At 41.9% G+C, this 26698-nt stretch overlaps 9 non-coding genes across 9 annotated transcripts; 3 read left to right on the forward strand and 6 right to left on the reverse strand.

Annotated features, from left to right (window-relative positions):
- Positions 1-2792: 2792 nt before the first annotated feature.
- Positions 2793-2865, reverse strand: trnar-ucg (transfer RNA arginine (anticodon UCG)). The gene has a single exon. It is a non-coding gene; the product is annotated as a tRNA-Arg (tRNA).
- Positions 2866-6107: 3242 nt separating this feature from the next.
- On the forward strand, positions 6108-6180 carry trnar-ccu (transfer RNA arginine (anticodon CCU)). The gene has a single exon. It is a non-coding gene; the product is annotated as a tRNA-Arg (tRNA).
- A 2012-nt stretch (positions 6181-8192) lies between these two features.
- On the reverse strand, positions 8193-8264 carry trnae-cuc (transfer RNA glutamic acid (anticodon CUC)). The gene has a single exon. It is a non-coding gene; the product is annotated as a tRNA-Glu (tRNA).
- Positions 8265-13009: 4745 nt separating this feature from the next.
- Positions 13010-13081, forward strand: trnag-ucc (transfer RNA glycine (anticodon UCC)). The gene has a single exon. It is a non-coding gene; the product is annotated as a tRNA-Gly (tRNA).
- A 354-nt stretch (positions 13082-13435) lies between these two features.
- On the reverse strand, positions 13436-13517 carry trnal-aag (transfer RNA leucine (anticodon AAG)). Its single transcript has one exon. It is a non-coding gene; the product is annotated as a tRNA-Leu (tRNA).
- A 1362-nt stretch (positions 13518-14879) lies between these two features.
- On the forward strand, positions 14880-14961 carry trnal-aag (transfer RNA leucine (anticodon AAG)). Its single transcript has one exon. It is a non-coding gene; the product is annotated as a tRNA-Leu (tRNA).
- A 4628-nt stretch (positions 14962-19589) lies between these two features.
- Positions 19590-19671, reverse strand: trnas-uga (transfer RNA serine (anticodon UGA)). The gene has a single exon. It is a non-coding gene; the product is annotated as a tRNA-Ser (tRNA).
- A 1665-nt stretch (positions 19672-21336) lies between these two features.
- Positions 21337-21453, reverse strand: LOC116676000 (U5 spliceosomal RNA). The gene has a single exon (XR_004328579.1). It is a non-coding gene; the product is annotated as a U5 spliceosomal RNA (small nuclear RNA).
- Positions 21454-26030: 4577 nt separating this feature from the next.
- Positions 26031-26246, reverse strand: LOC116675999 (small nucleolar RNA U3). The gene has a single exon (XR_004328578.1). It is a non-coding gene; the product is annotated as a small nucleolar RNA U3 (small nucleolar RNA).
- Between the last annotated feature and the right edge of the window lie 452 nt (positions 26247-26698).

The following is a 26698-nucleotide window of genomic DNA, read 5'->3' on the forward strand; positions in this document are numbered from 1 at the left end:
CCACGAATATGCAAACTACAGTGCTCATACCTGCTGTAACACCCATAAAAACTGGAGCGTAATACAATAAATAAACTACGTTTAAAGTGCTTGTAGTGCTATCTGATAGTCTGAGGGATACAAGGGATCCCGTTTAGTTTGTGTCAAATGCGCTCTACCAGTGAACAACATTCCCTGAAGATTTTCAGATTTTTTTTACTTTTTTCCAAGATAGACTAAGACTTATCTTTATTAATCCTTTTGGGATGACTCACCGCAAAGAAATTGAAATATTACGGAATAAAAGAAGAAACCGTGGTAAAACATGTAATGTTAAGGTTGTATATGGCTTTAAAACCTTTAAATGCAACGGCAGTGGCTGGAAATCAAACCTGGGCAAAATGATTGCACTGCTGCAATATAAATCATAGTCAAAAAGTAACACATCTGTTTCCTTTCTGATGCTTTCTGCTCTGTTGATAAACTTTTTAATTTGTTAGTAGTAGTTACCAGACACGGGCAAAGTGCAAATCGTAGTGCACTGCCTGTGTCTGTGGATCCTGGAGGCTGCTTGATTGATTGATATGCTCTCTTATTTGTACCATAACAGAGATCTAATATTTTATCAAATCTGGTTGGGCAAGTAACCTTTCTGGTTACTTCTTGACAAATAAAGCAAGTAACCACACAATAAAAACTACTGTGATGGCTGGGAATCAAACCCAGGTCAACTGCTTGGAAGGCAGCGTTCACTGAAAATCTTGTAACACATCTGGGCATTGAGACTCAAAATGGGCTCTATCACTGAGCTACAGCCCCTGAAGATTTTCAGATGTTTTGACTTTTTGTGAGATCACGGAATAAGAGAAGAAACCTGGGGGAATTTGTAATGTTTATGTTGTATATGGCTTCAAAACCTGGTGGTGGCTGGAAATCAAACCATGGCAAAATGCTTGCACTGGTATTGTATAATTCAAAGTTAAATAGTAACATTACTCAAAGAAAGCTACTGCGATGGCTTGGAATCCAACACCGGTCATTTGCTTGGAAGGTAGCTATGCTCACCACTATACCACCATCACTGGACAATGCAATTTTGACTGCAAAGTTGCAACACATCTGGTCATTGAGACAGATTTTTGCATTAATTACCATAAACACAAGGAGATCACTACAACCCACACCACTGTGCTATACAAAAATGCTCAAATCCTTCTCAATTGTTGAGTAAAGCAGGCCATGGGTAAAGTGCAGAGTTGGTAGACACTTGTTAAGTTAAACACCTATTTTATTGTCTGAATGCTCTCTGATCTGTTGTGATATTTGTGTGCCTTCAATATCACACATGTGGATATATGAAGGAAACTGCCAAGCAAACACTAGCAACACTTTTAAAGGTTCCATGGTGTAATGTATAGCACTCTGGGCTCTGAATCCAGCAATCTAACTTCAATTCTTAGTTAAACCTCTTTTTAAGCCACAGCACAGGTGAAAAAGACAATTGAAAGCTGTGGGGAAGGGGGGTTCCGAAGCTCATAGACCATTCAACAAGCAGTTCTGATGCACTATACTGGCCCTTTCAGGAAGAACACTGTATACTCTGACTGCATCAGCACAAGTTCAAATTTCAGTGATCCCTAATTTTTATGGTGATTGTGAGACTGAATGCAAAGTGTGTATCCCCCATGTAACTCAAAGCCCACCACCTCCAGTCAATACTGTCAAATGTGGAGCTCCTTCAAGTTACATTAACAACCAGGTGACTCCTCAACATGCCCCCACCAACATACTGTTTACAGTCTAAATGGCCAAGGACATTAAACCTGTAAGCTTACTTTAAACTAAATGTGGAAAGTTGAAAGGTTGATTTTTTTTCACCTATACTGTGGCTTAAAACACATTCCACCGAGATTTGCACTCAGATCGCTGGATTCAGAGTCCAAAGTGCTAACCATTACACCATGGAACCTTTAAAAGTGTTGCAAGTGTTTGCTAGACAGTTTCTTTCATAATATCCACATAATATTGATATGATATGATATTGAAGGCACACAACAATCACAACGAAGATGAAAAAGCAACAATTATTGGCCAACGTAAGTCATTTAGTTAGCTAAGCATTCAGAGGATGTGGGAAAAGGCAAGTCAAGAACAGGTTTTCAAAAAGTAGAATGGGAGCCAGAGTGTTCCTCTCCTGTGGAACCAGGTTCCAGTTTGGGTTCAGGAGGCAGACACCATCTCCACATGTAAGAGTAGGCTCAAGACTTTCCTCTTTGATAAATCCTATACGTAGGGCTGGCTTGGGTGAGTCCTGAACCATCCCTTAGTTGTGCTGCTATAGACCTAGACTGCTGGGGGACTTCCCATGATGCACTAGGTACCTCTCTCCTCCTCCTTCTCTCCATCTGTATGCAACCTCATATGCCTTTGAGATACAAGAACTTCTTCACTTGCGTAAATGGCCTGTTTGTGCAAACAAAAGGTGGAATCAGATGATCTTGGGCGTAGGGTTTGGTGATTTTATAACCCCTAAAGTGTCTGCAGGTGCTTAGCATTATTAGCACCACACTCAAACCATCTGAGCTAACCGGCCTGCTTTTTAAGTGTTTGAAAAAGAAAAATTTCCAAAAACAAACCAGGCGAAATCAAGCAAAATTTGGGTGAGTTCTGGATGGGTTACCTGGTTGTGTATGGTTTGTAGGGACTGCATATGTTTTCGGCCTTGCAAAAAAGACACGGAAAGCATAGCTATAGAGTCCAAACCAAGATGCAACATGCTCCCATTCTGTTTTCTGGAGGTAGACAGGAATTTCTAACCACGAAGGGACTTGAACCCTCAATCTTCTGATCCGAAGTCAGACGCCTTGTCCATTAGGCCACGTGGTTGCAAGAAAAGGTAATATTTCCAAATCTGAATTGCCACGGTTTATCTGAAATTCAGGAGCGAGGTAACATTTTTAAAAAAGGCAGACTAATTAGGTGGCCAGTTAGCTTTTGGTGAAGGAAATAGATTGAATGCTAGGCACATCAGTTACCTGTGACTCATATTGCACTTACTGAGCAGACAACCTTACAACTGTATGTTTTTGGCCTTGCAACAAAAGACATGGAAAGCAGAGCTATAGAGATTGAGACTTGTTTTTTGCGTTAATGGCCGATTTGTGCAAACAAAAGGTGGATACAGATGCTCTTGGGCGTAGGGTTTGGCGATTTTAGTACCCCTAAAGTGTCTGCCGGTGCTTAGCATTTTTAGCACCACACTCAAACAATCTGAGCTAACCGGCCTGCTTTTTAACTGTTTAAAAAGAACAGATGTCCAGAAACAATTAAGGCCAAATTGAGCAAAATTGTCAGAGTTCTGGATGAGCTGGATTAGTTGTACACTTTGGCAATTCTGAACACTTTCAGACACTGTTGTATCATGTAAGTAACATGCACAAGTCTTTAAAAAAAATGTTGTGGCTGTTTTTCATGCAGGTTTGCATCATAACAATGCGGGTGCTATCTCTAAATGAACAATGGCCAACCTACATCCATCTTGTTAGCACCCAAATCTCTGTGCTGATCTCCCTGCTTGAATGGCAAGTCATCTGGTGGATTTTTCCCGTCAAGAGGAAGCGGATCAAGAGGGAGAGATGTTTTATTGTACTCACCAGCAATAAAGTTTATTTGTCCACGAATTGCAATAGGTTATCAACGTTTTCAGCGAAAAAGAATACCACAGCTCAAGTCCCTGGTAAGGCAACAGCTTGATTGTGTGATATGTAAAAAGTGCTTGCTAACGTCATCTGTATGTATGAAGTGCTGATCTCTATGCTTTGATGGCAAGTCATCTGGTGGATTTTTCCTTCCATGGCAACAGCTTAATCTTCTTCATTTACTTGCACCTCAATTTATAGTTCAGGAGATTGTTTTTTCCACAGACCTCTGTTTTCGAAGCATGGGTAGCTCAATGTTGGTGGTACGTCTAAATGAACAATGGCCAACCTACATCCATCTTGCTAGCCCCCAAATCTCTGTGCTGATCTCCCTGCTTGGATGGCAAGTCATCTGGTGGATTTTTCCTGTCACGAGGGCTTTTGATCAAACTACGTATAGTGCTTCCGCATGAGGACACTAAGAGTATAGAAGCAGAACCAGAGGGAGAGTTGTTTTATTGTACCCACTAGCAGTAAAGATTATTTGTCTGTAGCCATTAAATTGCATTAGGTTATCAACGTTTTGAGCGAAAAAGAATACCACAGCTCAAGTCCCTGGTAAGGCAACAGCTTGATTGTGTGATATGTATGAAGTGCTCGCTATTGTCATCTGTCATGCAGGTTTGCAGGATGTTCACAGTCTGCAAGTGGCCATGATGAGTTGGGACTTTGAGCTTTTTAACCGTTTTGGTCAATTCAGCCAATTTTCAACCAGTTTGTGCAATAACATTTGGTGTTCTCAGGCATTGTGCAAATTATGGTCTACCCTCCTGCTGTCCAGAAGACCGTGATCATGGCAACAGCTTAATGGTCTTCATTTACTTAAACTTCAATCTGTAGTTCAGGAGATTATTTTTTCCACAGCCAATAGCTTTAGAAGCCTGGGTAGCTCAGTCGGTAGAGCGTCAGACTTTTAATCTGTGGGTCCAGGGTTCAAGTCCCTGTTCAGGTGGAGAGTTGCACATTCTGCTAGATGAGTTGTCCATTTGACATGTGTTCCATGCACAAGTCTTTAAATAGAATTGTGACTGTTTTTCAAGCAGGTTTGTATCATAACAATGTTGCTGGTAAGTCTAAATGAACAATGGGCAACCTACATCCATCTTGCTAGCACCCACATCTCTGTACTCATCTCCCTGCTTGGATAGTATGTCCAAGGACATACCATTTATGTTCTATAACCCTTTTCATTGGTTTGCTACCACTCTTAAATAATTCCTTTCATTGTATCAATCTCAGAAATAACCAAAGAATGACAAATTCCATTCATGTGCTTGTGCCAGTATTCAACCACCTGTCACTGTATTTTCAGCAGCAGTAGTGTTTTTTTGTTTTTTAAAACACCTGCCCCATGTGAGGGTTGAACTCATGACTTTCAGATTATGAGACTGACGCGCTGCCTACTGCGCCAATGAGGCTATGAAAGGCATTGCAATGGTTCGCAAAATTTCAGAAAAACTAACAATTTGGTCATCAATCTTAATAAAAACTATGTATGTGGAAACCTATGTACTCACACAAAGGCTAAAATTGACCCTATATGCTTTGTAATGACCCCATGAAAAGGGGAGACAAAAGACTGTGTGCAAAGGTTGTATACATGTATGCAAGGTGTATGCATGGATGAGTGTGAGGTATGGTGTCAGTGATTTATGCTGGACAGTGTAAAACTAACAAACATGAGGGGGAGAGGTGCTAGACTGAGAGCACCTCTAGGGTAATCACAGATACATAACCAATAATAAAACACTACTGAGTGAATGCGTTCAGAAAATGAAGAACATTGTTCAGAAAGCTTAATGAAGCTTCATTTGACCATAACTATTAACCACTTGAACCTGGTAAAAGGTATGAGGTACTCATGCATAGCTAGCCAGTGATTTACCTCCTGTAGATGGTGGTCGGTATGCCAACGAGGCTTGGAAATTTGCAGATGGTAATTCAGAGGAGATGTAACAGTTTAAAGTGTAAAGTAACTTAATTTTCTAGATTGTCCGCCTACAGTGGCATCGAGAGCTCTTCTCTAATATTACCGGGTACGCAATAGCTATTCAACTTTAGAAGGTATTGTTGATCTCAGAAACAACGATAGACAGCACCATCTTATCACAACGCCCATGTTTGTGTTCCTTCAAAGTTTGCAAAAACATTCATCTGAACTCGCAAATCAATTGATGAGATTTTGGAGGTCAAAGGTTCAATGTCAAGGTGACTGTGTCCTCATGTCTGTCCATCCGATTCTTGTGAATGCAATATCTCTGGACGCCTAGAGGGAAGCACTTTAAATTTGGCATACATAACCACTAGGAGTTGCGGATGAACTGATTTCGATTTTGGAGGTCAAAGGTCAAGGTTACTGTTTCATTACATCTCCAGAACTGTAAATGTATTTCTCCTGAACTGGTGATGGGGATGATCTGGGGATGTAAAGCCCCAGTGGCCTAATGGAAAAGGCACTGGCCTCCTAAGCCAGGGATTGTGGGTTCAAGTCCCATCTGGGGTGAATTTCAGCAGATTGGCACATGGGAAGCCATGTGGGCTTCAACCATCAAAAAAAACCTTCCTCTAATAACTCTGATTTCCACGGTGAGGTGAATCATGATATACCTGCTGGAAAAGTTGTTGACAGCCTATGAAAAGTGGCAAGTCATGTTCTGGCATTTAAAAAAAATTGACATCCACTACCCTGTCAGGATCCTGTAGTAATGCTGACTTTCCAGTAATGTGGTTGGGCTGTTTACAGGTTTTGATCATATCCATCGGTTGCATGGATGGGACATCAATACCCCGGTTCTATCACCTGATCGCTGTCTTGTCTTTGTCGTCCAACGACTATTTGGGCTCACACCTTAACACACCCGAAGCATCTCAGCCTAAAATCACGCTGCACCTCAAAGGACTCTCAAGCACTCCCAGCTGTGCTTTTGCAGAAGAGCGCCTTGTTTTCTTTTAGCTTGGGAAAAGGCTTTAGCTTATGACAAGGTAAACAGATTGCACCATTGTGCTACTCATTAGTGTGTCCACTTCAGTTATGTATTGAAGCACATCCTTAGAGCTAATGGCCCTCATTTATTAACCTAACATACGACAGGCTTCACGTGAGATTCATGAAACGTTCGTATCACACCAATCAGAGCGTAAGAATGATCGTACATTGATAAATGCAGCGGCTTGAAACGATTGTAATTTAAATATCACGCCCCAATATATTCGCAGTTTTGAGGCCTCGCCTCTATTATTTATGACATGGCCAGACATATCTGGCTAAGAAGCGGCACTTTTCAGAGGTGGGGATTTAAAGCCTGACATCCCAGGTGCTCTGGTGCAGCCAGATACCACCAGGCCCAGGGAATATGCCGCCTAAGAAAAATGCAATCCTACCCGATGAGAAGAATAAACATTGTGAAATAACGAAAATATGAATACATTAAACATATACAGGCATTGAACATATTGCTGCAGTCTCGGTCTTTGGATGGTATAGGTAGCGCCCCGTCAGACATGTCATTTAATTTACTATATAATCATTTTTGAGACAGGTCCTACTGAAGATCTGTTGGATCAGTCAGGATGGCCGAGCGGCCCAAGGCGCTGCGTTCAGGTCGCAGTCTCCACTGGAGGTGTGGTTCAAATCCCACTTCTGACAACTATATTTTCATTTGGAACTAATGTCTAAGAGTTGATATTGGGAATAAAGAACTTAGCAGTTCTTTGTATTTAAGAGGAATGAATGTGCATGAGAAACGCAATTCCAAGTGCAGCGTTTTGTGAGCATCTTTATTGTCAACACATGTAAAGTTCCTTAGGGACCCGTAGTGGATGAAATGGTAAAACACTTGGCCCTGGATGCATAGAATTCCTGCCATATTGAGCGACAAAGTTTGAGTGTCCTGAAAAAGGGTCTTGAACTCTATCTCGCCGACCTCTTTTTTTACTGTTTCTTGTTATGTCATGGCAAGAATATTATGCTTTTGAGTCGTTTGTCCATCTCTACATCAGAATCAGAAATAAAAAAAACATCAGACATATGCAGTCTCTGTAGCGCAATAGGTCAGCGCAGTCGGCTGTTTACCGAAAGGATGGTGGTTCAAGTCCACCCAGGGACGTTTGTTGCTTAAATAATCTGGAGTGAGCCAACTCTAGGGTTTATCATTCTGCAGGTGAATATAGAGCAGCCCAAAGATAACCCTAGTGGCCTTACCTTTCTCTGAAGGTACAGTTCTGAAAACCATGTACTGTACATATTAATCTTTACGGTCATTGGTATGCAGGTCACTTGATGTAATCCAAGCAAATACATAAGGCCAGACAGAGACAAAAAGTGAGAGAAAAGAAAAAGAGACTAGCTGTCTAAAGGATAACCAGTTGAGATTGTGTGTGTCTTTGAGAACTGTAAGTCATATAACTGATGTTGTCAGTTCATTTAAACTAATGAGGAAGAATTTGACAAATAAAAATCAAGTCCAGGAACTTATTCTTTCAAACATCACACCTGAGTCTCTCAAGTCCTGACCCTTCCCTGACCGGGAATTGAACCCGGGCCACGGCGGTGAGAGCGCCGAATCCTAGCCACTAGACCATCAGGGAATCACATCTTTCAAATTTATCTTTGTAGATGTGAGTTTTTTTTTCACTTACTGGAATGACTCATATTGTTTTAGGCGAGGAATGGCGCCTGGCTAGAGCTTCAGAAGGCAGGACATGACAGATTACACATCTGTCACATAGTCAGTTTGTAGTCTTAAATACCAAGTCTCTTGCTGTTCCTTGACTAGTTGGCCACCCCTGCTTTGCATCGCTCCAGGTATGTAGAAAAAAAATCTTTTATGCACCTTTGCATTGCGCTAAAATGTCAAAATTTGGACCTGAATACAACAATAACATTACTTGACACTCACATACATTGGTTTTCAGTTAAAAATGTTGGTTAGGGGTTTAGTTACTGCTTGAAAAAAATGAAAAGAATTGTTATTGAGATGGAGGCAGATGAAGTGTTTATGACCCATCAATGATGACAAAAGGATACATCCTCTGTCGGGGTCTGATTTAAAGGAAATGGTACTCTTTGTAACGTTAAACTAATGAGGAAGAATTTGACAAATCAACCAAAAACTTGCTCTTTTAAATCTGTATCTGTCAAGTCCTGACCATTCCCTGACCGGGAACTGAACCCCGGCTGCAGCTGTGAGGGCCCCAAATCCTAGCCATTAGACCATCAGGGAGTTACATCTATGAAATTTAATTTAACATATTGTTGGTTATATTGTTTTAGGCAAGAAATGGCGCATGGCTAGAGATTTAGAAGGCAGTGGTGCAAAATGCAAAACTGCCTGTTTCGATTTAATTACATGGTAATAATACAAAAACAGAGCTGTAGTGATTACTTGGAAATGCTTCCGGCAGTTTCTGAAATAAAAACCATGAATCAGTGGTGGAAAATGCAAAACTACCTGTTTCTATTTTATTACGTAGTAATATTATAATGACAGAGGTGTAGTGATTACCTGGAAATGCTTCTGGTAGTTACTGTCAAACAACCATGAATCAGTGGTGGAAAATGCAAAACTGCCTGTTTCAATTTTATTACATGGTAATATTAGAATAACAGAGGTGCAGAGATTAGAGATCCAGAGATTACCTGGAAATACTTACCATGAAATATGTCTTGTCTTTCACGTACGTAACGCTGTGCAATCTGACCAGCAGCTAAACACCTTCCACCATCAAGCACTGGAGACCGGGATCCTTGTAGCACGTTTATTTGAGTAACAAAGGGTGAAACTGGGAGAAAACACAATGACCAGTTACTTAGATAGTAATGAGTCACAGATATTAAACAAAGATAATTGTAAAAACAATATAACTACACAACAGGCTAGCAAAAATGTAAGATGAAATAAAGAAACACGTAATGTATTGTTATACAGTGTACGTAGTATAACCTATGTTGGGATTCTAAATAAACTAAGATATACTTACATGTGGCATTACCCAAGATAAAAGTGGTAAACTAGCTTACTGAAGTATACCGTCAGTTAGGGCTGAACAATATTGTGTTTTAGCATTGACATCGCGATGTGCGCATGCGCGAAAGTCACATTGCAGGACGTTACGATGTTGACGTTAATACTTTTTTGCTGCTTGATAGAAAAGTAACCTTTCACCGTTTCTCCTTTACATGATTATTACCATCCGACCGTTCTCCTTTAAGACAGGTAGCCATGTGGGCAACGTGTGGATGTGACGTTAGTCCGACGGGGTTTGGTATGGGAAGTGAGGCTCTCCGTGTGTAGAAAAGTAGCCTACCGTTGGCAACAGCTGCCTCTGACACAGTGATGTCATAGTATTTGATGGGTAGTGAGTGACGCTACAGTAGTTGGGGTTTTATGTTCTCCTCAAATACAAACTAAACCCCCTGATTAATGCAACATAATCACAACGTCTCCCGGCCATTTCCCACCGCAGAAAGCTGCTATCAGCCAAGCTAAAGCTAATATAGTTAGCTTAAAGAAACAAGCAGAAAGCTGCTACCAGCCAGGCTGAAGCTAAAATAGTTAGCTTAAAGAAACAAGCAGAAAGGCGCTACCAGCCAGGCTAAAGCTAAAATAGTTAGCTTAAAGAAACAAGCAGAAAGCTGCTACCAGCCGGTCTAAAGCTAATATAGTTAGCTTAAAGAAACCAGCAGAAAGCTGCTACCAGCCAGGCTAAAGCTAATATAGTTAGCTTAAAGAAACAAGCAGAAAGCTGCTACCAGCCAGGCTAAAGCTAAAATAGTTAGCTTAAAGAAACAAGCAGAAAGGCGCTACCAGCCAGGCTAAAGCTAAAATAGTTAGCTTAAAGAAACAAGCAGAAAGGCGCTACCAGCCAGGCTAAAGCTAAAATAGTTAGCTTAAAGAAACAAGCAGAAAGCTGCTACCAGCCGGTTTAAAGCTAATATAGTTAGCTTAAAGAAACAAGCAGAAAGCTGCTACCAGCCAGGCTAAAGCTAATACAACTAGCCCAAAGAAACAAGAGGCATGCAGGTCTGGTCAGTTTATCAAACTGACGAGCTGGCCTCGCTAGTCGACCACAACCTGAAATTTAGAGGAAGCAACATGCAGTCACTGTCATTCACGTTAACCTGGATTGATTATTATATGAATACAATGGTGTCATGCTAGTCAACCAGAGTATTTCTACCTGATGTCCTTCTCCAAAATCACTTCAGAAGAGTAATGTTAGTCACAGCGCTTAATTGCTTTGGTGTTTGTAAAGCAATAAAGTTCAACAAAGAATATGAAGGTAAATATGGTGCAAATGTGAGAGTGCGTAGATGTGATGTGAGCACTTAGAGAATATGATTTCAGAGCTTGTAGAAAAAAATTCTGTACTTTATTTCATTTTTTTTTTCACTTCAGTCACTTTTCCACAGCGGCGAGTCTGCACCGTCGACTTTTGCAACACTTCTTGCGATACATTTGGTGCAAAACTAAGTTGTACCTGTGGACTTAGTCTGTGGAGCTCTGAGCCAACAGGATGGGGGGGAGGGGTTAACAGGGTTTCTATCCTCAGATGAGGGACAACTCTGTCCGGCTTATTTATGTAGCATGAAAGCTAGCATAAGCTTACTAGCATCCAGCCCGCTTCTATAAACTGTAAATACCTTTTAATTATCTCAACACTTTTTAACAGTTAAACTAGAAATCTCCGCTGCCAACCTCGACGTGATCTGATCTCCAGCGAGACATGGAAAGCTCCAGACCCGATAGCAGCGGCACAACCCCCCATGAGCCCACCGCCAGTGTTGGTGGAATAGCAAGCTAGCGTTAGCGAACTAACCAACCAGCTCGCTTAAAAAAAAAAAAAATGTAATTTAAAAGGCACGCATTATACCCATTGATGGCGGTCCGTCCGTGGCTGCAAGACCTGGAGCTCACCGCCAGTGTTTCAGTTTGACTGTTAAAAGTGTTAGGATAATTAAAATGTATTTATTTATAAGCGGGGTTAGTTTGCTAACGCTAGCTTGCTATTCCACCAACACTAGTGGTGAGCGGGTCTGAAGCTATCCATGTCCGTCTGCAGCTGGAGGACCTGGAGCTCACCGCCAGTGTTTCAGTTTGACTGTTAAAAAGTGTTGAGATAATTAAAAAGTATTTGTTTGGAAGCAGGGTGGCTGCTAGTTAGCTAACACTAGCTTCCATGCTACATAAATAAGCCGGACAGAGTTGTCCCTCACAGAAAAAAAACACAGGTAAAATTAAAAAAACACTACATAAACTTTGCTACAGTGTGTTTATTTAAACATAGGTACACCTACATGTAGGGTGACGAGATTGCAATATAAGCCTTTATATTAATATTAGCAACGGAGGGGGCTGGGCCCATAACCCAGAGGTTGATAGATCAAAACCATCTTCTACTATTTCCTGTGCTTTGTATCTTCAGTAAGTATATATCCAGTCTGTTGATGTTTAACACAGCAACTGATGTTGCAAGTGTCTGAAGTGAAATGTCTCCACCTGCTGAAGAGTAAACTTAATGGCATGTTGAGATTATTTCACCCATAAAAAAAGAAACTACAGTGCTCATACCTTTTATTCCCGCTGTAACACACATAAAAACTGGAGTGTAATACAGTAAATATACTACACTACAAGTAATAAATACTGTAAATAGAAACCGTAAAACATGTACGTTCAAAGTGCTTGTTGTGTTGTTTACCAGTCAGATTACCACAGGAGGTAATATCTTTTGCACCTCTTTTAAAGACTCTACCATAATACCTGCTGGAGATGCCAGGTCCTCATACATGTAAAGCATGAGCTCTACCACTGAGCTACATCCCCGGAAGATTTTGAAATTCTTTTGACTTTTTTCTGAGATAGACTTAGACTTATCTTTATTAATCCTTTTGGGATGACTCCCGCAAGGAAATTGAAATATGCGGTGGCTTGAAATCAAACCTGATATGAGCAGGTGGCACCTTGTATGGCAGCCTCGGCCACAGTGTGTGAATGTATCCTGTATGATGTAAAAGCACTTTGAGTAGTCGTTAAGACTAGAAAAGCGCTATATAAATACAGCACATTTACATGTAATGGCATACATTGGGATGATGGTTGTCTATTCATGAAGCCATTCATTACTTACAATAGTCAGTTTTTTTGTTTCTTGTTATGTCTCGGCAAGTATTATACTTTTGGGTTGTCTGTCCATCTCTACATCAGAATCAGAAATTCTTTTTTTGATCCCTGAAGGGAAACTCTGGAAAAGACTGCTCCTTCGAGCCAGATTTGAACCAGTCTCAATGCCCAAATGTATTACAAGATTTGAAGTGAACATCACATTGTCCAGTGATGGTGGTATAGTGGTGAGCATAGCTGCCTTCCAAGCAGTTGACCTGGGTTCGATTCCCAGCCATCGCAGTAACTGTTTTTGGGTTGTGGTACTTTCTTTTTTTACAAGAAGTCAGCAGAAAGGTTACTTGCCCAACCTGGTTTGATAAAATCTCTTTGAGCTGCATGATTATGGCCAAAATGATAACGACAATTACTTTGATCAATATGGAGATCACGATTAATTATCACAATTATTTGTTGATTTTCTAGTCCAAAGTGCTGGAAAGGAAGGTTTCACCAATCGTTGAACCTCAGGTTAACAAGGAACAATCTCAGCAAGGTGATTGATGGATGATTCTAAATACATCACCAAGTTCAGGCCAAATGCCACAGCTGTAAGACATCACATTGGTTGGCTTCCAGCTATGTAATATTTGCAAATGGCAGTGGTGGGATTTGAACCCACGCCTCCAGAGAGACTGGAGCCTTAATCCAGCGCCTTAGACCACTCGGCCACACTACCTGCAATTATTACTTTTCCACATCATGACAAACACAGGCCCCGTGATCAACGTTATGCTTGTTAATGTTATTGGAAAACTTGATGTAATACAAGAAAATACTTAAGGCCCCACCCAACAGTTTTGTGATATGTGGCGGGCAACTGTATGTCAATGATCAAGCTTGTTGCTGTGACCAAGAAACCACCAGCAAAATGACTGATGCATCATCAGTTTAAAAATTTTCTTGGATGCCAAATATTTGAAGTCAAAGTCAGAATCCAATTGAGATGTAAGAACAATACAATGCACGTCCAGCTTCTACATTTCCGCATGAGTCAGCTTCCCCAATTTATAAGGAAATATAAACAGGAAAATAGCCTGATAAGCATACATGTGCAGCTCAACCTCAAAAAGCCATAAAGCAAATGCTTGGGGCTTAAAGATCGAGCTCCCGCTCATTAAACATCAGACAGGCGTAGTCTCTGTGGCATAATAGGTCAGCGCAGTTGGCTATTAGGTGGAAAGATGGGGGTTCAAGTCCACCCAGGGATGTGTGTTGCTTTGATAACCTGGAGTGTGCCAACTCTGGGATTTATCCTTCAGCTGAAGACCATAGAGCAGCCCAAAGATCACCCAAGTGGCCTTTAGAAACCATGTGCATATAAAACTTTGCGGTCATTGGTATGCAGGTCACTTGATGTAATACAAGCAAATACTTGAGGCTCCACCCAACAGTTTTGTGATATCTGCCGTGTGCAGTAACAACACATCAAGTGCATCCAGGACCTGCCTGGTGTGCAGCTTCATACAGAGACGGGTACTATCAAGAAGGGGGGTGTTGTCCTGACCAAGTATCGCTGTGCCAGAGGGTCCACGTCTCTGGAATCATTTCATTGCCACCTGAACAAGTTCATTCTATCTAAGTAGTATGTGTTTCATGATTGTACTTTTGTTTTTGAATGGTAAATGGACATATTTTAAAGAATAATTTTAGAACTGTGCTGGAATTTCGAATAAAAAACCTGACCTTTCCCATTTTGACAAACTGTTTTGATCACTTGAGTTATTTCAATGAAGTCTTTGGTCTTCGACAGTTACCTTGCAATCTAAAACTGTATATCCTATTGTCTCTGGAACAATAGTTGGCAGTTGGAGGAGTAATGGCTCTTTACAGTGAATATGCAAAAGATGTTCACAAATTCAGTCCAGGTAAATGCTCAGCCCATATTCACACAGACCTAAACCTACTCACTTAATGCTGGTTACAATATTCTAATAATCAACAATGCCAGAGAAAAATGACAAAGATGGATAACAATTAACAAGCATTACGTTAGTTAAGGTCCCTGTGTGTGTTACGATGTGTAGCATAGTCATGTGGAGGTAGTGTGGCTGAGTGGTCTAAGGCGCTGGATTAAGGCTCCAGTCTTTCTGAAGGCGTGGGTTCAAATCCCACCACTGCCATTTGCAAATGTTACATTGCTGGAAAATAACCAATGTTATGACTTGTTGTTCAGATGAGGTTGTCCTTTGTGACATAGCTTAGTGAAGTACTTAAAGACCCCTTTCTGACTCTACATTTTATATCTGTTCTTGCAATGCCCTGTTTTTAATGACCACCCAATCGTAAGTGTTCAATGTGAAATACTCATTCATTAACAAAATTGTTGGTAACTGTGACGGGGCGCATGCCGGCCGTCACGGTAGCGATACGCTACCTATATCATCCAAAGACTGAGACTGCAGGTATATATTATATGCCCGTATATGTTTAACGTGTTCATATGTTTCATACATTTTTTACAATGTTTAAAATCTTCAGTTAACCTAGCCAGTCTCCATTTCCCCACAGTAATCTCTTAGCTTTCTTGTGCGCACATTTAAACATCTAAAACTACGGGGATTTACCTGCTTATTTGAACCCGTGGCCTTCTCCAGCAGAGCAGAGTGGCGCAGCGGAAGCGTGCTGGGCCCATAATCCAGAGGTCAATGGATAGAAACCATCCTCTGCTAATTGCTATGCTTTGTCTCCATACAAAGCCCACTCCCAGGCTGTTGAAAATTAACAATGCATCTTTTTGTGAAATGTTTCCTCCTGCTGAAGGATACAGTCTTTATGTTTATTTCATCCATTAAAATGGAAATTAGAGTGCTCATCCCCGCTGTAACACCCATTAAAACTGGAGCATTAATATTGTATAGATAAAGTACAATAAAAACTGTAAAATGTGTATGTTTGAAGTGGTTGTTGTGCTGTCTACAATAGCCTGAGGTATAAAAGGGAGAGCATACTGCTTAGTTTGCGTCACAGGAGGTCTTAGTCTAACACTACGCTCCAAAACCCTTCAAGTCAGATTACCACAGGAGGCCTTGGTCTACCACTATGTTCCATAACCCCATCAGTCAGATTAACACAAGAGGTCTTAGGCTGAATCTCATTTCTCTATCTTACCCCTACCCCTTTCCCTACGTCTTGAGCGTTCATGTGAGTGCTGTTCCAATAATGTTTTTGATCGAGGGGTAAGGGGTGTATGGCCCTAGGAACCATAGACAATGAATGAAGAAAATCAAGGGAGAATGCCATCTTACTTGAAACCGAGGGGTAGCGATATACAATGTGCAACAGGCAACAATGGCTGCCGCATCGACCAGAGAGACGCATTTCTGGTATTTTCGGCTTAAATAATTGATTTAAAAATTACGACAGTCTTGTTTTGTGGTCTATACAGTCCTGTCCATACATACTTGCAACCATGTTCCTAACTGAAACTTTTAAAAAATTGCTATCTTGCTATGCTAACGCTAATCGCCAACCACTAACGTTAACGTTGATTTTTACAATGGTTTATGATACATCGCTTTGTGCTTTACATAAACTGCCCTGTATCACACAGGAGGACACTGCAGCTGATCCACTTTCGGCTGAAAACCAGCAACGTTTCCTAAATCATGTGTTCATGTTGTACCCATTTATTATTGCATTGGTACTGTATTATTGTAATCATTTGTAATTAATTCCTGTTCATGCACTTGTGTATTGTTGTTGGTTATGATACGGGACATTGATGAAATATGTGTGTGTGTGTGTGTGTGGGGGGGGGGGGGGGGGGGGGGGGGGGGTTACTGGCCAACCGGCATCAGCCTGGTCAGGAATATCAGAATAACTAGTTAATTTGTTTGTTTTTGGTCTTGTGTGTCTTCTTTTTAGTTTTACACATTTGTGGAGAGTTAGCCAGAGTGGCTAGGATGGCGGTAGGTTGGCAGACTCGAACATTGCACATTTTCAAAGGTGAATAGTTTATTTACTTAAGTTACTTACAGTTCTACAATGTTGTGTTGTAGTTCTAGGATTTTAGGTTTAATTTCTAGAATGTTAAGCTGTCAATCTAGAATCTTAGGTCAAAGTTCAAGAATGTCCTGCAGTTCTGGAATGTTAAGTTGCAGTTCTGGAACAGTAGGTTGAAGTTGTAGAATTTTAAGAGTTGCGGTCCTAAAATGTTAATTGCAGTTCTAGAATGTTGAGCTGCAGTTCTGGAATGTTAAATTGGAGTTCTAGAACAATAGGTTGAAGTTGTAGAATTTTAAGAGTTGCGGTCTTAAACTGTTAATTACAGTTCTAAAATGTTACATTGTAGTTCTAGAATGTTAAGCTGCAGTTCTAGAACAATAGGTTGAAGTTTTAGAATTTGAACATGCATTGTCACCAGACTTTAGTTTGATCTGAGGAACAGGAGGTCAGCACAGGCCATGATCGTAGAATGCAGGTGCATTTTAGTCTGGTAAATTACAGGGATTTTTACATTGGGTTAGAACTGGTAATCTTGCGATTGACAGCCGATCCACCCCAATATAGCAGTCGGATACTATCCAGAACTGAGGGATTTCCATTCTCTATAACTCCACTTCCCAACGTGGGACTCAAACCCACGACCCTGAGATGAAGAGTCTCATGCTCTACCGACTGAGCTAGCGAGGGACTTCTCAAGTTTTGAGGTGTGGTCCAAAGATTTTACTTAAAAGTTCTGAAATGTTACAGTTCTAGAATGTTACTTGGCAGTTCTAGAATGTTAGGTTGAAGTAAAAGAATGTTAAGCTGCCATTCTACAATATTAGCTTTAATTTCTAGAATGGTAAGCTCCAGTACTAGAATGTTATGTTGAAGTTCTAGAATGTTAAGATGCAGTTCTAGAAAGTTAAGCTTTCATTCTAGAAATTTGAGCTGCAATTCAAGAACAGTAGCTTGAAGTTTTAGAATTTTTATAAGTTGCGTTCCCAAAAGGTTGCTCATAGTCTTAAAAGGTTACATTGTAGTTCTAGAATGTTAAGCTGCAGTTCTAGAACAATAGGTTGAAGTACAAGAATATTACCTGCAGTTCTGGAAGGTTAAGTTGCAGTTCTAGAACAATAGGTTGAAGTTTTAGAATTTGAACGTGCATTGTCACCAGACTTTAGTTTGATCTGAGGAACAGGAGGTCAGCACAGGCCATGATCGTAGAATGCAGGCACATTTTAGTCTGGTAAATTACAGGGATTTTTACACTGGGATGGAACTGATAATCTTGCGATTGACAGCTGATCCACCCCAATACAGGCACCTGTATTGGCCCGTCGTTTGACTCTGGAGTTGAAGCTGCATCGGATTCTTGTGAGCGGCGGTGCCGCTCGCAATGTCTCCGCTGAAGCCAAGGTACAAAAAGGGGAAAACCCACAAGAGGCCCGCGAAGAACACGACGACGACAACCACACACCACCACCACCACCACCACGAATATGATGGCGGCGGGTGTGCGTCACAAGAGGACCAACACATACACGACCCACCAGCAGAGAAAAAGATTACGACGACAAAGATGAGGACCAAGGCAAGTGGACGTTGAAGTATAGACGAAGAAGGAGAACAAGTGAATGAAGAAGAAGAAGTAGAAGCAGAAGAAGAAGAAGAGGGTGGACATGCAAGTGACAAAGAAGAAGAAGAAGACGAAGAAGGAGACAAAGAAGTACAAGTAGGAGAAGACGACAAAGAAGAAGAAGAAGAGAAGAGGGTAGTGAAGACGAGGGGCAAGAGGAGGATGAGGAAACATTTGTGTCAAAAGATGGCAAAGTCAATGGTCCTCGAAAACGTGTCATCCCAGTGTCCCTAGACCTCATTGCCACGCCACCGAAAAGGACAAACCCGACCAAGAAGAGGACACGACAGATGCTGCTGTCCTGCTGCTACTACAGCGCCGGGACCCACAGAGTACGCCGCGGAACACGTCCACGACATAGTGTCTGCGTTTTGCCTGATTGTCACGCGGCAAATCGAAGACATAGTTGTGGCCGCCACGAACCTCGAGGGTCAAAGGACATGTGCCACAGCCGGCAAGTGGAAAGTGATGGACGTCACGGACCTGCAAGCCTACCTCGGGCTGCTGCTCCTCGCGGGCGTGTACCGGTCCCGCAACAAGGCCTTGGAGAGCCTGTGGCACGAGGAGAGCGGCAGGGCCATTTTCCGCGCCACGATGCCAATCAAGCAGTTCCACGCGTACTCTAGACTGTTGTTATCTGGGGAAGAGGGAGAGACCAGACCATTCTTGGCATTAAACTCTGAGCTCACAAACGCAGATGCAAACTCTCCAGCTGAAGAGGTGATGCAGCGGTGCCTAGAAGCTGAGGAGACAGGCTTAATTGCAGGTGGTGGAACATGTCTATGTCTGTGGATCCTCATGGAGGCAGCTTGATTGATTGTTATGCTCCCTTATTTGTGCGATATAACCAAGATCTAATTTTTTATCAAACCGGGTTGGGAGAGTAACCTTTCTGGTTACTTTTTGACAAACAAAGCAAGTTACGTCACTCAAAGAAAGTTACTGGCTGGGAATCAAAGCCATATATACTGCTTGGAAGGCAGCTAAGCTCACCACTATACCACCATCGCTGGACAATACAATTGTTACTGCAAATCTTGCAACACATCTGGGCATTGAGACCGAAAATAAATGCTGAGAGATGCTTCGGTGGCTTCCAGTACCTATTTTACATTTTAATGTCCATGAAGGCACATCTGCCATTTGGTATAATGAGATGTGTGACCACAATTAAAGGATGACTTTCGTTGTCGGCAGGATTCAAACCTGCGAGGGGAGACCCCAATGGATTTCAAGTCCATCGCCTTAACCACTCGGCCACAACAACCTGAAAAGCCATGCAATACTGATTTGCACTAATATTGATAACTTATTCAAGGCAAGGAAGCTTTATTTATATAGCACTTTTCAGCCACAGGGCAATTCAAAGTACTTTACACAAAAAGAGTTAAAAAAGAGTTAAAAAATTAAAATAGATAAAACACAAGAAGAAACAGTTAAAAAATAAAATCAGATAAAACACAAGAAGAAAAGTTACAGTGCAGTATAAGAAATGAAACATTAAAGATATGAACAACCATTTAAAGAAAGGCAACATTAAAAAGAAAGGTCTTCAGCCTTGATTTAACAGAACTGAGAGTAGCAGATCTACAGGTTTCTGGGAGTTTGTTCCAGATATGAGGAGTATAGAAACTGAAAGCTGCTTCACCCTGTTTAGTTCTGACTCTGGGGACAGAAAGTAGACCTGTCCCAGATGACCTGAGAGGTCTGGGGGGGTCATAGTGTAGTAGCAGATAGGAAATGTAGTTTGGCCCTAAACCGTTTAATGATTTATACACTAGCAAAAGTACTTTGAAATCACTTCTTTGAGGCACAGGAAGCCAGTGAAGACTTCCGGACTGGAGTGATGTGATCCAGTTTCTTGGTCTTAGTGAGGACCTGAGCAGCAGCGTTCTGAATCAGCTGCAGCTGTCTAATTGATTTTTAGGGAGATCTGTAAAGACCCCGTTACAGTAGTCAAGTCTACTGAAGATAAAAGCAAGGACAAGTTTTTCCAAATCCTGTTGACACATAAGTCCTTTAACCCTTGATACATTCTTAAGGTGATAGTAGGCTGACTTTGTTATTGTCTTAATGTGGCTGTTAAAATTCAGGTCTGAGTCCGTGACTACACCAAGATTTCTGGCTTTGTCTGTTGTTTTTAACATTGTTGTTTGAAGCTGAGCGCGGACTTTTAATTGTTCCTCTTTTGCTCTAAAAACAACCACCTCAGTTTTTCCTTCATTTAATTTCATTACAATGACATCCATCTTCAGTTAGTCTGTAGCATTGTCATGTTCAACTCCTCCAACAAGTAGCACTTACTGAATATAACAGTCAAGTCTATGCTAAAGTTAGAGTAATAAGAATGACCCAGGTACTATAAGATCAGAGGGTAAGGTCTTCAATCTTCTGAGGTATGATCCCATCCAGAACCGTGCCATAGCTGCAGTCTTAGGATTTCTGGATGGGACCGTGGCTGCTGTTATGTGTATAGCTGTAAATCTGCTCCCTAAAAACAATAACAGGCCTGGCACTCCTTACCCTCCTTTCTCTTTTGGCTTCTTCATCACTCTTCTTTTCACTTCTTTCCCCTTGGACCTCCACAGGAAAATAAAAATGGCTCGTTCCAGGTCTAAAATCACTTTTCTGGGTGGGATAAAAACAGAGCTGATGAGTAAAAGCAAAGGTAAAATCACTGCCTTGATGATAAAAACCTTTCCTTCTAGTGTTAGTCCTCTAAGTCTCCAGTACCCTAGTCTCTGCCTAACTTTACCTAACATGTCTGGCCAATTTGTTTTCCAACACACCTGGTCCGGTCCGAGTCACAGTCAGGGGGAGTCCTGTCATCTCAGTCACTGTCAACGGCCAATTAAAATGGCCAAGGGTCTTGCTTCTATTATTTAGCTGACTCTAGTTAAGGGCAGCAAATTTGTTTCTCACAAGTACAAAAGGCTCGGCCAAACAGCAAAGCCCACAAAAAATAGTTTCAACGCATCGTTGTTCCCCTCCAAGGAAGTCTTCAGTAAAAGGCGAAAGACTTGTGCGTTATGAAGAGAAACCAGAGTGAGTACAGCCGTCTGCTTGAGAGCAGCAGAAAACCCTAGTCAACCCAGTCCAAACCATCACGGTAAGCCTCACTGGGTGTCCAAACTAAAATGATAAGAGGCAACTTGGTTGACTCCTTACTGATGTTTATATCTGTACTCACAATGCCCTGTTTTTAAAACACCAGCCAATCTCAAGTGTTACTTGTGAATAATAAATGTGTGAGAAATCAGGAAGCTCACATAAAAGACAGTGTCAAGGTCTACCAAATGTTTAACTTTACAACCCGTAAGCTGTTGGAGTCTTGGTTGCCACAAGTTCCCGAACCTAACTGTCAGAAAAGTGGAGCAGAGTGGCGCAGCGGAAGCGTGCTGGGCCCATAATCCAGAGGTCAATGGATAGAAACCATCCTCTGCTAATTTCTATGCTTTGTCTCCATATAAAGTCCACTCCCAGGCTGTTGAAAATTAACAGTGCATCTGTTTGTGAAGTGAAATGTTTCCTCCTGCTGAAGGGTACAGTCTTTATGTTATGTTTATTTCATCCATTAAAATGGAAATTAGAGTGCTCATACCCGCTGTAACACCCATTAAAACTGGAGCATTAATATTGTATAGATAAAGTACAATAAAAACTGTAAAATGTGTATGTTTGAAGTGGTTGTTGTGCTGTCTACAATAGCCTGAGGTATAAAAGGGAGAGCATACTGCTTAGTTTGTGTCACAGGAGGTCTAAGTCTAACACTACGCTCCAAAACCCTTCAAGTCAGATTACCACAGGAGGCCTTGGTCTACCACTATGTTCCATAACCCCATCAGTCAGATTAACACAAGAGGTCTTAGGCTGAATCTCATTTCTCTATCTTACCCCTACCCCTTTCCCTACGTCTTGAGCGTTCACGTGAGTGCTGTCCCAATAATGTTTTGATCGAGGGGTAAGGGGTGTATGGCCCTAGGAACCATAGACAATGAATGAAGAAAATCAGGGAGAACGCCATCTTACTTGAAACCGAGGGGTAGCGATATACAATGTGCAACAGGCAACAATGGCTGCCGCATCGACCAGAGAGACGCATTTCTGTATTCTCGGCTTAAATAATTGATTTAAAATTACGACAGTCTTGTTTTGTGGTCTATACAGTCCTGTCCATACATACTTGCAACCATGTTCCTAACTGAAACTTTTAAAAAATTGCTATCTTGCTATGCTAACGCTAATCGCTAACCACTAACGTTAACGTTGATTTTTACAATGGTTTATGATACATCGCTTTGTTCTTTACATAAACTGCCCTGTATCACACAGGAGGACACTGCAGCTGATCCACTTTCGGCTGAAAACAAGCAGACGTTTCTTAAATCATGTGTTCATGTTGTACCCATTTATTATTGCATTGGTACTGTATTATTGTAATCATTTGTAATTAATTCCTGTTCATGCACTTGTGTATTGTTGTTGGTTATGATACGGGACATTGATGAAATATGTGTGTGTGTGTGTGGGGGGGGGGGGGGGGGGGGGTTACTGGCCAACCGGCATCAGCCTGGTCAGGAATATCAGAATAACTAGTTAATTTGTTTGTTTTGGTCTTGTGTGTCTTCTTTTTAGTTTTACACATTTGTGGAGAGTTAGCCAGAGTGGCTAGGATGGCGGTAGGTTGGCAGACTCGAACATTGCACATTTCAAAGGTGAATAGTTTTATTACTTAAGTTACTTACAGTTCTACAATGTTGTGTTGTAGTTCTAGGATTTTAGGTTTAATTTCTAGAATGTTAAGCTGTCAATCTAGAATCTTAGGTCAAAGTTCAAGAATGTCCTGCAGTTCTGGAATGTTAAGTTGCAGTTCTGGAACAGTAGGTTGAAGTTGTAGAATTTAAGAGTTGCGGTCCTAAAATGTTAATTGCAGTTCTAGAATGTTGAGCTGCAGTTCTGGAATGTTAAATTGGAGTTCTAGAACAATAGGTTGAAGTTGTAGAATTTTAAGAGTTGCGGTCTTAAACTGTTAATTACAGTTCTAAAATGTTACATTGTAGTTCTAGAATGTTAAGCTGCAGTTCTAGAACAATAGGTTGAAGTTTTAGAATTTGAACATGCATTGTCACCAGACTTTAGTTTGATCTGAGGAACAGGAGGTCAGCACAGGCCATGATCGTAGAATGCAGGTGCATTTTAGTCTGGTAAATTACAGGGATTTTTACATTGGGTTAGAACTGGTAATCTTGCAATTGACAGCCGATCCACCCCAATATAGCAGTCGGATACTATCCAGAACTGAGGGATTTCCATTCTCTATAACTCCACTTCCCAACGGGGACTCAAACCCACGACCCTGAGATGAAGAGTCTCATGCTCTACCGACTGAGCTAGCGAGGGACTTCTCAAGTTTTGAGGTGTGGTCCAAAGATTTTACTTAAAAGTTCTGAAATGTTACAGTTCTAGAATGTTACTTGGCAGTTCTAGAATGTTAGGTTGAAGTAAAAGAATGTTAAGTGCCATTCTACAATGTTAGCTTTAATTTCTAGAATGGTAAGCTCCAGTACTAGAATGTTATGTTGAAGTTCTAGAATGTTAAGATGCAGTTCTAGAAAGTTAAGCTTTCATTCTAGAAATTGAGCTGCAATTCAAGAACAGTAACTTGAAGTTTTAGAATTTTTATAAGTTGCGTTCCCAAAAGGTTGCTCATAGTCTTAAAAGGTTACATTGTAGTTCTAGAATGTTAAGCTGCAGTTCTAGAACAATAGGTTGAAGTACAAGAATATTACCTGCAGTTCTGGAAGGTTAAGTTGCAGTTCTAGAACAATAGGTTGAAGTTTTAGAATTTGAACGTGCATTGTCACCAGACTTAGTTGATCTGAGGAACAGGAGGTCAGCACAGGCCATGATCGTAGAATGCAGGCACATTTTAGTCTGGTAAATTACAGGGATTTTTACACTGGGATGGAACTGATAATCTTGCGATTGACAGCTGATCCACCCCAATACAGGCACCTGTATTGGCCCGTCGTTTGACTCTGGAGTTGAAGCTGCATCGGATTCTTGTGAGCGGCGGTGCCGCTCGCAATGTCTCCGCTGAAGCCAAGGTACAAAAAGGGGAAAACCCACAAGAGGCCCGCGAAGAACACGACGACGACAACCACACACCACCACCACCACCACCACGAATATGATGGCGGCGGGTGTGCGTCACAAGAGGACCAACACATACACGACCACAGCAGAGAAAAAGATTACGACGACAAAGATGAGGACCAAGGCCAAGTGGACGTTGAAGTATAGACGAAGAAGGAGAACAAGTGAATGAAGAAGAAGAAGTAGAAGCAGAAGAAGAAGAAGAGGGTGGACATGCAAGTGACAAAGAAGAAGAAGAAGACGAAGAAGGAGACAAAGAAGTACAAGTAGGAGAAGACGACAAAGAAGAAGAAGAAGAAGAAGAGGGTAGTGAAGACGAGGGGCAAGAGGAGGATGAGGAAACATTTGTGTCAAAAGATGGCAAAGTCAAATGGTCCTCGAAAACGTGTCATCCCAGTGTCCCTAGACCTCATTGCCACGCCACCGAAAAGGACAAACCCGACCAAGAAGAGGACACGACAGATGCTGCTGTCCTGCTGCTACTACAGCGCCCGGGACCCACAGAGTACGCCGCGGAACACGTCCACGACATAGTGTCTGCGTTTTGCCTGTTTGTCACGCGGCAAATCGAAGACATAGTTGTGGCCGCCACGAACCTCGAGGGTCAAAGGAGATGTGCCACAGCCGGCAAGTGGAAAGTGATGGACGTCACGGACCTGCAAGCCTACCTCGGGCTGCTGCTCCTCGCGGGCGTGTACCGGTCCCGCAACAAGGCCTTGGAGAGCCTGTGGCACGAGGAGAGCGGCAGGGCCATTTTCCGCGCCACGATGCCAATCAAGCAGTTCCACGCGTACTCTAGACTGTTGCGATTCGACGACCGCGAGTCGAGAGCTGCCCGCCGAGCCTCGGACAAACTGGCGGCCGTACGAGAGGTGTGGGACGAGTGGACGCGGCAGCTGCCTCGCTTCTACAACCCGGGCGCCGACGTGAAGGTGGACGAGCAGCTGGTGCCCTTTCAAGGTGTTGTATTTGTTGCTTTGTTGTTGTTTTCGTTTTGTTTTTTGTACCATTGCCGTACAATTTTCTTTCTTAGTGTGTTTGTGTGTGTGTGTGTGTGTGTGTGTGTGTGTGTTTGTGTTATCTAAAAATTTTTAATTTATTCTTCCATCTCGTTCCATCATGTTCCATCTTCTTGTTTGGACACGCTACTTCCACAAGGTGGATGCGCCTTTTGTCAGTACATGCCCAGCAAGCCCGCCAGGTAAAGACTCAAGTCTTGGATGGCCTGCGATGCCGGCTCCAGCTACGCATGGCACATGCAGCTCTACACGGGCAAGTCAGTGAGCGGCACGCCCGAGAGGAATCTGGGCCTGGAATCTGGGCCTGAACTTGGTGAAGTAACTAGAATCATCCATCAATCACCTTGCTTAGATTGTTCCTTGTTAACCTGAGGCTCAACAATTGGTGAAACCCATAATGTTGTCACACACTTAGAATAATGATCTGAGTCTGTCAGCAGCAACGACACATACCACTCTGATTATTTTCCCTTCCTCAATACTCCGTAAAGAAGCAAACAACGATCATCAATGACAGAGAGCATGTGAAGTGAATCATTACTCTCTGTCAGCTTCACGCTCAGAAAAGAAAATCACAACTCATCATCGTGGTCAGCGAGACCAAACACTTTAGAAATACATTCCTCAAGTCAGAAAGTCTAGAAATGATCCCTGAAAATATAGTCTTGGCTGGACAGAGGGGGGAAACTGCATCTCATTCACTGCAGGGTGATTGTCACTCAGGGTTCAGAGGGACAGAAGCTAATCGTTACGTGCTCCAGATGACTCTGAGGTGAGAAAATCTATTTAGATCTTTAAGGAGACTGATATGTAGATTGAATTAGATTTTCAGTCACAGTTGTCTCAATACTTCAGTGTCAGTCTACATTTTCTCAACAATAAATGCTCCAGTCCTTTCTTTGCATTAAACACCAGCCAATCACAAGTGTTACATGTGAATAATCAATGTGTGAGTAATCAAGAAGCTCACATAAAAGATAGTTGCAAGGTCTACCAAATGTTTAACTTTACAACCCGTAAGCTGTTGGAACCTTGGTTGCCACCTTCCCTCAAAATGTCAATCACAGATTTTCTAACCCCTGAGAGCAGAGCGGTAGCGTGCTGGGCCCATAACCCAGA

Source organism: Etheostoma spectabile, unplaced genomic scaffold (genome assembly GCF_008692095.1).
Source record: "Etheostoma spectabile isolate EspeVRDwgs_2016 unplaced genomic scaffold, UIUC_Espe_1.0 scaffold00002585, whole genome shotgun sequence".
Lineage (NCBI taxonomy): Eukaryota > Metazoa > Chordata > Actinopteri > Perciformes > Percidae > Etheostoma > Etheostoma spectabile.